Source organism: Labrus bergylta, chromosome 14 (genome assembly GCF_963930695.1).
Source record: "Labrus bergylta chromosome 14, fLabBer1.1, whole genome shotgun sequence".
Classification (NCBI taxonomy): Eukaryota; Metazoa; Chordata; class Actinopteri; order Labriformes; family Labridae; genus Labrus; species Labrus bergylta.
Window position 1 is genome coordinate 14288564 of NC_089208.1, and position 11225 is coordinate 14299788.

Below are 11225 nucleotides of genomic sequence, written 5' to 3' on the forward strand. Positions count from 1 at the left end.
TTTAATGGTTATATATAGGCCTTAAATCAATGTCCACTCAATAATTCCCCCCTATAATTTATCAGCGCTGCGTTGCATTCACCTTTTTTTTAAAGGAAGAAAGGAAGGGGAAGGATTTTTTTTAAAGATCACCAGTTTCAGCTGTCCTGCATACATACTTTTAGTATTGAACTGTTTGAAATTTCTGTAAAAAGACACCCCTTAACCATTACTTTCCATTCATTTTGCCCAAGGCCAACGAATGGAAACAAATAGCCACATTGTTAAAAAGGTCATATGTTACTGCATTAGGCTTCGGTGTTTCCTGAGCTACCCTGGATGGATAAATAATGTCGTTTGCCTACTGGGGTTTGTTAGTGAGAAGAATCAGCCTCGAGCAGAGCTGCCTGGAGGCACTGTGGTAACATCTTTCCCTCCCTGTGCAATGACTAAATGTTATTGCTTCAGCATCAATAGCTCTACATTGGGTTGGTTAATGGGAAATCTATTTTCTATGCAATTCAAAAACACACTTAAAGTGTCCTACTTTCTCCTGAGAACTATATATGTCAATTTCGAAGACTATTTTATTCACTCATACCAACATATGGACCTGCAGTTATTAGGTGCTGCTCATAAGTTGTATTTCTAATTGCAAGGGGTATTCAACAGCTCTCCAAAGCAGCCATAAAAGTCCCTTTCTTACTGACAAAGCACCAATCATCTTGTTGGGGTTAGTATTGACAAATTATTTTCTTAAACTGACCCTTAGTTATCCCACATTTAAGGCGCTTAGGGAGGCTGAGCATAAAGGGCCCTCACATGAAAAGGGCCCAAAAAGACCAGAGGATCAATTGTAAAGGATTCTCGGGGGAACCATAAAGAATGCCTTTGTACAGGACCCTAAATCTGTTTTGCTACGGCCCTGGATTTACTACCTTTCATGCATAGAGAAATTAATGCAACCTTAGCATGTGCTTACAGTTAAGCCCCAAACACATTTATTAAATACCCACACTCTCACAGGCTGTCCTTACGTCATCTCTACAGAATACACCTCCATGCCTGAACCATTTGGGGGCAGTGTTGACCCAGACCTGGATCTCCTCTGGCTGTTTCCTTGTCCCAGTGCTGTTCAGTGGAGTGAAACCAGTCTTAAGTGTTGATCTGGGGTCAGGACTGGGATTTCCAGAGCAGTAGTAGAGGTCAAGATCTGGAACAGCGAAGCCCAAGTCAGCAGTCGGACAAGGACCATAAACTGTCTCTGCTGATATTGCCTTTCCTGCTGTTTCAGCACAAAGGCGACAATCCCCACAGATACATCAGGTGTAGAGCAAAGGCTGTTATCGACTACGGCCCCTCAGGGAGGTGTGTTTGTGGATGTGGGTGTGGAAATGTGTGCGCTGTATGCAGACGTATCTTTCCCCTCAGTCGTGCTCGTTGTAAGCTGTACAGAAGAAAAATACCAAAGAGAAGATGAAATACACCACAGCAGTGAGAAAAAAAGATCATACCACCAAAGATGCACTCTCGACTTTAAAAGATGAGCTATAGGTGGAGTTTTGTCCCCAAACTCAGCACTGATATTTTTAAATGATGTCTCTTTCTCTCACTTCTTTCATATTTTCTTGGAGCAGATGGGACATGTCTTCCTGGTGCTCATTATCTATTGTTTTGCCCCTCCATCCCCTCTGTTATCTCATCTTTTCTCCTCCCTTCACCCTTTTTTTTCTCAGCGCCCCCTTTTATTTATTCCACTTCTACTTTTCCTCCTGATTCATGCTGTAATGTGTGTTTGAGAGAAAAAAGGGGAGAGGAGAGAAGGAGAAAAGAGAGAGAGGTGTGGAGAGACTTGCTAAGCTGGAGCAGCCGTCCCCCTGGTGATACTTCTATCCAGGACAACAAGCGCCACCTGGGGTTTACATAACACACACCCAGACACACACTTCCTCGCACTAGCTCTTCATATCAATTTCTTACTGATACTCAATTTTTTTTTATCCGTGCCCTTCCCATGTCTCCCCTCTGTTTTTTTTTTTCATTCTGTCTTTCTCTCTCAGACATCAGTAAAATGAGGGGTAGGGGGGAATTCAGGTGCTGGTTAGCCTGCAGCTAGGAGCCTCTGCAGTTTGTACAGTAGTCTGTGATCTGCTGCTGAGTGGAGTTGTCTTATTTTGGGCTGTGTTTGTGTTTGTTTGTGTGTGGGATGATGGAGGCTTGAAATCTGCTGTCCTTAGACTATGCAGTTGATTTTATTGATTTTTCTTGTCCAAAGACAGACAAAACTAATGTTTCATCGTAGGTATAATTGGACTTCAAAAAAGGCAATTCTATTGAGATGGCCTGGATTTTGCAGTTTTCTTTCTCAGCAGGACTCTATTCTTCTTTATAGCTTTATGTTTATTGGACGACATGAGAATGAGCGGATCATCTGTTCCACAATATAAGCTGTGTGTCCTTTGAGGTCATTAAACAGTGTTGGTTGCCAGAACTAGAAAACATGGCAGATGCCTTTTTATTCTCCAGCATTAATCCACATAAACAAACATGGGCTCTGCCGACAACTTGGTCATAGATCATACTGAATAACAAGATTCTGTTTGGGAAATATGAATGTTTTGAAATCAATAAACCATCAATTCAGCTTTGACAGCATATATCAGAGTGAACAATAAGAATCAGCCACATATTTTAAATCTGAACCCCTTATCCAGAGGAGGAGAATCGAGGTGACTTGGGGTTAAGCGTCTAAAAGGAACAATGATGAGTTGTTAATTGTTGAATGGTATAACACAGAAACATACTCCTGCTGAAAGTAACTCATTTCCTTATTGATCAATCCTAAGAATTCAGAGTTAAAACATGCAGCTTTCTTCATTTATTTCAGCTCTCCTAATCTCTCACAATTGTGTCCAGATGCTGATTCATTCACATCTTATATGTGGGAAATGTTATTTCCAGAAATTGAGAATGTTATCTCCAACAATGTTTTTTACCATCTTTGGGCAGGAACGCCAGTTGGAGGCCCTGTATAGCTCGATGTCAATATGGAGCACTTTTCCTAAACCAACTGGAAACCTGCAGGGATAAACACTGCCTTTGAAGGTGTCGTGACGGCTTCCCTCTTGCGACAACTTCAAAGTCAATGTTTAGCTCATAGCTCCTCTGGTTTGCCAGATTTTTAAATTTAATTTTTTGTTATTTTTCTACTGTGTAATGAGAAATCACTTCACAGAGCCTCTTGCTTATTTGGGTCCCCAGACCCCAAGGGCTTCTGTTCTGTGCCTGTTAGGCCTGATCAGAAATCTACTGAGGCCGGATGAATCATCCGCATCCCCACTTGACGTCTTTATCGTACTTTTTTTCTTACCAAAAATGGAATTTAGATGTTCAATAATCCATTTAATGTTTGCATTATCTGAACTGATTATAAGATCACCACATGCACCCGAAATTCAAAATACTTTTATAAAGACTAGAACGATATAAGTGTGCCATCCCTTCCCCAATAACCAGATGTAAACATAATTTCTATTTAAAACCCTTGAACTAGATCTCTTCCTCAAATATTTATTTTCCCTGTGAAGATTGTCCAATGCTTCAGTTTGTAGGATACTGTTTCAAGTGGACTGAAGACGTTTTTGAGGCAAAAGCACATCTTGTGTCTTTTAACGTCACAGATTTTTTTTTTTAACGATTAACGAGAGGGTTTGTTCCTTATTAATGAAATTAAGGTCAAAAATCTTTGGAGATATGTACAACAACTTCTGATGTGAAGCTATGTGCTGTTCATATCTCACAGGGAAATTGAGTTAATGGAGTTTTGTTTAACACCAGGGCTTGTGTTTAGTGTTCTGTTTGTGAAGATTTTAAATTGGTTACAGTCTTCATGCTAAGCTAATTGCCACTTAAATAAATTTCAATTTCTAACACTGAAAGTGATTATTTTGGGAAAAGAAGAACATAAGAGTTTGTCCCTAAAAAGGTTCCCATTATTGGCATATGTCTGCTACATGGATACTTGTTGATAATCACAGTTTCCAGAAAACAATACTGTTTTTGTACAAAATGTAGCTTTAAACACTGAAGTCTAAATGGAAGTTTAAATAAGATTGAAGGATTTTGTTAAACAGAAATGTGAACCCAGATCACCTTTTTTTATTGCTGCAAACACTAGTCAGAACTTCTAATGTTGCTAATGTTGCTAATGTTTTTAGCACAGAGTGATGTTTCACTTGAGGCTTTGGGGCTTCTATTCTGTAATGACTCAGTACACTCAGCGGGCAGCAGTGCCAGTCTTCTGCTTGAAGAAAGTCAAACCTTTGTATTGGCTTAGAGTTTAAGCTTAAGAGTAGCATCATATTCATGGAGTCGGCATGATTTCGAAGGAACAGACTGTCAGAAAGAAAGGAAGTATTTGGATTCCCAACACCGTGTCCTTACAGCACGCTAGCCTTATATGTGGCGACATTAATTATTTGTATAATTGGTCATCTTAACATCTGTTAAGCTGTCTGACAGTTTTATTACTGTACTTTTAAAAATGTTGATATGCGGGCCGCTGTTGGCGCAGCGGTTAGAGCGCGTGGCCTATATATGGAAGCTACGGTACTCCAAGAGGGCGGCCCAGGTTTGAATCCTACCTGTGGCTCCTTTCCCGCATGTCATTCCCCACTCTTTCTCTCCCTGATTTCCAACTCTATCCACTGTCCTGTCTCTCCATTAAAGGCCTGAAAATGAACCTTTAAAAACAGGCAAGGCAGCTTACTACAGCCTTGGCTCAAAATGTTCAAATTTTGCCATGACAGTAGGGAACATCCCCAAGGGTCCCTATCTAACACCAATCACTCTGTTTAAACCTGAATTATCTGTGTCTAATCTACACCGTAGCTATGCTGTAATGGCCATCGTGAGCACTACATACTTGTGCCTTCTTATTGGTGTGTCTGCGTAGCTCGGCAGTACTCTACCTACAAACAATAGTTGGCAGTGAGTGTATTTGTATACAGGAAACCATGGCGACTGAAACCAAGCATACTATGTTGGAATTGGAGCTGATAAATATTTAGCAACAATTGATTATACTTCAATTATTGCAAGGAAGAAAAGATAAGACACATGGTAGGAGATGGAATATACAGCCCCCACAAGGGGGTATATTCCGCTTGTTCGGCCCCTGAGAGACTTGACTGCAATGTGTTACGCACAAATGCAGACTGGGTGGGGGGTGAAGTTGTTACATCCCTGAAGAACCACCATCTGGTAGTGATTTAGTACTGTGGAGGAATAATGGGGGGTAAGACTGTGACAATGTGTAACGTCAGAGCCAGCAAGGCAGAACAGCGCTGTGTGTACGTGTTCCTGTCTGAGTTGGTGTTCATGTCAAGCGGCAACCTCCGCTGTTGAAAAATAAATCCGATGCGGAAATGCAAAATTCTGCAGTTCGTTGAGTGTCCGCTTGAGGCTTGCAGCAGAAACACCGGAAGTCACAAACACACCGCAGTCAAAAAAAAAGCCAATTTTTACAGCAGAAATTAAAATGTTCACAGCCTTGCTCCTAAAAACAAAATAGGTCTGATTAGCAAATGTTTTGATTGGCACACACTGTTTTCATAAGTCATCTTTTTGATTTTATGAAGGATAAGCATTATTCACAATAAGGCGCGTAGCGAACCTGATTGACAGGCGGGGGTGATTTGTCAAGAGGCTTAAAACCTGCCTCGGCTCCAGCTCTTAGCCTGTCATTTGGTTACTGAGACAGTCTTTCCATTATGGTGACCACCACTGATGGGCTTCCAAAGCCCCCTGCAGTAACAGATGGATCTGTTAAGTATAAGGGCATTATGGCGCTGTTGCAGAATCACAATATAGAAAGGGATAATGCTTAAAGGGTGTTGATAAGCACTGGCTTTATAGTGTGGGTTCAGTTCTCCAAGAACACTATTCACTTGTAAAATAAATACAGTATTTGTGTGCTATGTTTATTTTGTATTGTATATGAAGCTATTGACATCATTTTATTGTTCTATATATCACGTTCTACGAATGTGAAAACTGGTTCTTTTTCAGTAGAGCACAATGATGAAGAGTATTTGAGTCATTATGTTTTTATTGTTCTTCATATATTTTACATTTCACTTTTTTTTGTCAATGTCAGATTATTTCTAACAAAATAGTGATGAGTGCCGGTTGAAGGGGCCACCTGTGAACTCCAAAAGATTCCAGAAACGCCTACTACTTATTTTGTCCCTCTAGTTTGAGAAATAAATCAACATGATAACGGTTGGTCCAAATTACCAATCACCTAAATAAGGATTTAGTCTCATCGAATCTTTTTCTGACATTTTGGATGTAAACCCCCTGCATGAGACATAAAGACAGACATTAGCTATGCTGTCCCCATCATCATCTTTTGTGCAGATGAAACGTCTGCAGGCCATCATCAATCTGTCTATCCTGTCACATGCAGTCCCATGTTCTGCATGTCTTCTATGTGTCTTTCCATACAGATGAACCTATTTTATGACCGATACGTGTGCAGACTGTGTGTGTCTCTGTGTGTAGGGATCCTCATTGCTCACATGAAATGAAGGGGTGTTACAGGCTGTGTTGCGTGTGTTGCATAATGCTTTTATCTGTACAACACACATGCTTCCACTATGCAGCCACTGATGATGGTGTTCTTTCATCTGGCACCTCAAAAGCGTATTTGTATATGTGTGTGTGTTGCTGTGTGTGTGTGTGTATGTGTGTGTGTGTGTGTGTGTGTGTGTGTGTGTGTGTGTGTGTGTGTGTGTGTGTGTGTGTGTGTGTGTGTGGGTGTGCCTGTATGTGATTACTACATGTCAAAGGCTGCAGTACTTCAGTAGGAGTGGGAAATGCGTAGGTTTGCGCTGCAGCAACAGTTTAACCGGTGCAGAGAGGAAACGAGAGTGAATGTATGAAGGAATGATGCAAGTCTTTGGGATTCATCTTCTACCAACCTTTGCACTTCTCAACACTCCCTCCCTCTCTTCATCTCTCATTCCTTCATATGTGTGTCAACTTTTCGCATCATAGCTAAGGTATAGTCAGCAGAATATTGTTGATTTAACTATAAAGCCTCTGACTTGTGCATGTCTGCAACTCCTGGTAAGGTAATTGTATTAGAGTTAAAAAGATTTTGTACTGGAATAATCTACAGCGTACATCTTAATCAATGGGTATAAACATAAACATACTGATAATAAGATGAAATGTGTTTATATTCTGTGTCAGAATGTTTAAAAAAACAGGTCCATATGACACGGAAAAATCATTTCCCCTTCTTAAATTCAACTCTTTAATTTAAAATTAATTTTTAAATGACTCATCTGTTTGTGTAAATGTTTCTGCCTAAACTAGCTCATTCATTGTCAAATTATTTTTGGCCAAGTTTTGCACATCATTCTTTACAAATACTCTCTTTCATTGTCTGATTGTTCTGCCCTGCTAGTGTGAAAAGCCAGAGTATAGTTCAGCATTTTGGAAACTATAGATGTCTTGCCTGGAGTTGGATAATAAGATTGATGCCACTGTGATGCTTCTTGAAGTAATTAAGTTATAAGGAGAGACAAACAGCTTTCATGGCTATATAAAGCTAAAAAAAAAAAAAAAAAAAAAAAAAAATCACCCTACAGAACTTCAGATGAGCTGCCCTTTAAGGCATCTCCACATTCAGCTGTGGAGGTTTCTGCTTGTGGCTCACATTGTGCACTTGGGCAGACATTATTTGCCGGCACAGATCTTTATTTCAAGCTCATTTTTAAAGATCTAATTACAGCACACGATCTAAATGATGTCAATGTTTACATGCACTTAATAATCAGATTTTGGCCAATAATCAGAGCAAGGCGTACCTCCAATTAGGTTGCTTACATGGGTTGACTGCCCCATTAATAGTCCTGTTTCCATGCAACAGAGTGTGATTAATGGCTGAAGACACGTCCTCCGCGTAATGTTAAAATGTCAAAGTCTCTCTGCAGAATTCAACACCACAACTGATGATTCTCCCATGATGCTGCAGCGGTATAACCTTGTGGTTACCTTCATGAATATTGTAACATGAAGTTGTTTTTGTTAACTGTAAGTTTAGCTAAGTGAAAACACAAAAAAGATGTTTTCTTTTTTAGGGTAAGACCACAGACGGTGAAATGTCTTAGCATGAAAAAAACAAGTATAAATTTCACATTATTTGGGGTTAACTGGGACACAGTCAGATGATGATTAAAGGAAAAAGCCTTTAATTATGAACACATTTAGGTACACCATGAAAATGTTTCTGTTATGTTTACCTTCAGGGTAAACAGTCAGTGTTAAAAAGGCTCTTTGCTTAAATTTGATGAAGTGGTATTTTCCAATCAGATGTTCAAAAAGAAAGATGAAACCACAATCATTGTGTCCTCAGGGGTTTGTGAGGATTTACCATGAGATCAAGCTGCAGGCTGCTTTTTCTGAGTTTTCAGGAAAAAGTTCCTTGTTAGTTGGTTTGAAATCCCTAAGGGAAAATAACAGGAACTTTAGTCATTTGGCTTTTTATGTCATGACACCAAAAATATGAATAGTTTAGCAGTTGGAGGACCTATATGGATTTCTTTTTGCAAAGAGAGTGATTCTAAAACAGATGCAGGCACACCCAGAAAGCAGAGCAAAAAGAGATATGTGGTGTGTGCCAAATGCACTAGATTTCAATAGAATAAACAATAGAATAAAACATCAAACAAGCAGTAGCTCCGAGGAGCTCATTAGGACACACACATTCACACACTCAAACAAACACATCCAAAGACAGATGGACCATGGCCTTATTCAAAGACTTTAAACAATCAAAATTTAATGTCCATGTTCTGAAAGTGTTCCTCTCTGTTTTTTTTTTTCCTCCCTTGTCTTTCCAGATCTGAATCTTTTAGACAAACAGAAAGAAAGTCAACAGTGAAGTATTGTTTAAGCCCAAGCCATCTTTGCTAAACCTAGCAATTACATTTTGTTGCCTTAAAAAAAACAAATGAACTTCAACACCTGAGGCATTCCCGAAACTCAACACTTGTGGCCCTGGACAAGCACATATTGATGTTTGAGTGAAACAGAGCACAGGATTTGAAGCTAAAGCTGACATGTGCAGGTGTTCTTGGTTGCAATTAGGGCATTTTCACACCTTGTAAAAAGTCAAAGTAGGCACTGAGAAATTTGAAATAATCATGAGGATTTCATGAACAAATGAACTGTTTGACAATCTGACATTCACACTTGACCACTGAGTGAAAACATTTTACTGCTTATCTGTGTGGGTTGATTTTCCTTCTTGCTACCTACTCATAAACTCATAATATTATGATTAATTCTAAATTTGTGTGGAGAGAGAGGGTGAGTGTGTCTCTGTTTGAATGTGTGTGTGTGTGTGTGTGTGTGTGTGTGTGTGTGACTGATATGAAAGCTGGTCACCATCATTCAGTCCGATAGCAGGAAACTGACACCCTACTGTTTATGGATTAATTTATCACAGACCTCTGGGTGACTCTGTGTGTGTTTGTTTGACTTGCCTCTCTCTGCCTTAAAACAACAACAGACAGTATTTTTTTAAATGTTAGTTTACAGGTTAAGTTGTTAAAATAATTGTTGTACAATACATTTTCCACTGTTAACATTACTGAACCTCTGTTGTGTCTTTTATCATCATAAATCTCATTTTAATATTACTTTAAATTGATATGATTGACGCAAACAAAACAAGATGTCATACCCACCCCATCTTTGTGTTAGCATATTCTGGCCTACTTGCAAATTGTTATGGATGTATTTGCAAAGATGGAAGATTACAGTTCCTTTCACAGCAAGCAAGAACTTCAAGCAAGTAGATACTTCTGTCTACAAAGAAAAAGATTCGGAAAAATGAACTGACATGTCCTAATTGGTCCAGTCTGAGCACATTAGAACAGATACTAAAGATAATTTGCAACTACTGAGGCCCTGATCTCCCTGTGTGAGACATCTGATCAAAACATAGTCTCCAGAGTGTGGACAAGTATGGCAGACTATAAATAAACCGCAACCAAGCTGCATGTCTTTCTTCAAACACAGCCGAGGCTGGGATCAAGCAAGCGTGTCCAATCTAGAGCGCCTTGGCGATGCAAACATCTTTTGAGGATGCCATGTCAGTCAAACGAACAGGAAAACAATGGAGAGCGATGAGGCATGGAGGAGACTGACTGGTGGAAGTGTCACTCATTGCACAGAGGATACACACAGACACACATGTACGCAACACACATGCACACGAGGAAATTTACCTTTTTACGCCCACAAATGTGTTGCCCACATGAACAGAAATGAACACAAAGATCTGAATTATTTTATTACCAAATGGAAACCTAGCTCATATATATTTACCATTCACGCATCTAGATAGTTAAAGGAATCATGATCCTGTTCAAACATTGTATTTACATTTGTCCTAAGCATACACTGTAAAAAAAACCAAAAAAAAAACCAACTAGTTGTTATAACTTTATAAACGCAGTGTCAGGGCTGCCTTAAAAGGCTAACGGTTAAAGGTTAAAGTTAACTGAACTTAAAAAGACAAGTTGAGATAAATGTGTAATTATAACAAAGAAATACAATTTTATAGTCAAACTTGACATCAAGTCAGTTGTACTTAAATCTTTAAGTCAACAAAACTTCAACAATTCAGTTCCTGTGAAATTATCTAGTTGAGGCAAAATGGTCTATCAATTTTCTTTTGACTTGAAATTAAGAATATTTTATCAAAAGTTGAATCCACCTAAAACATAGAGTTAAATTAAGTCTTCAATTTAAAGTGAATATATACTTAAATCAGTTTAATTTATACATTTTTAGTGACTCTCTTTGCTTTTGTGGAAACTTGCAACTTCCTTTCAAATAACAATTTAAAAAAAAAAAAAGTATCATCTCTACAGGTTATTCTTTTTATCATAAAAAACAAACCAACATTAGTTCTTCAACCTTTAATATTAGATCAGATCAAAAAGCACATCTAAACATTTTTAGATGTTTTGTCAAATATTGTGCTGGCTTGTTGGTAAAAACATTTCCACCCACCCAAGAATGTGCAAAAAACTGTTTACCATTTATCGGTCACTTTTCTCAGCATTTTCATATGCAATAAACTTACAAAATAAATAATTTACACATTTAATGTGGTAATCTTACTATGGTAAAACAAACACTTCAGAAAAGATCTGAGACAATGT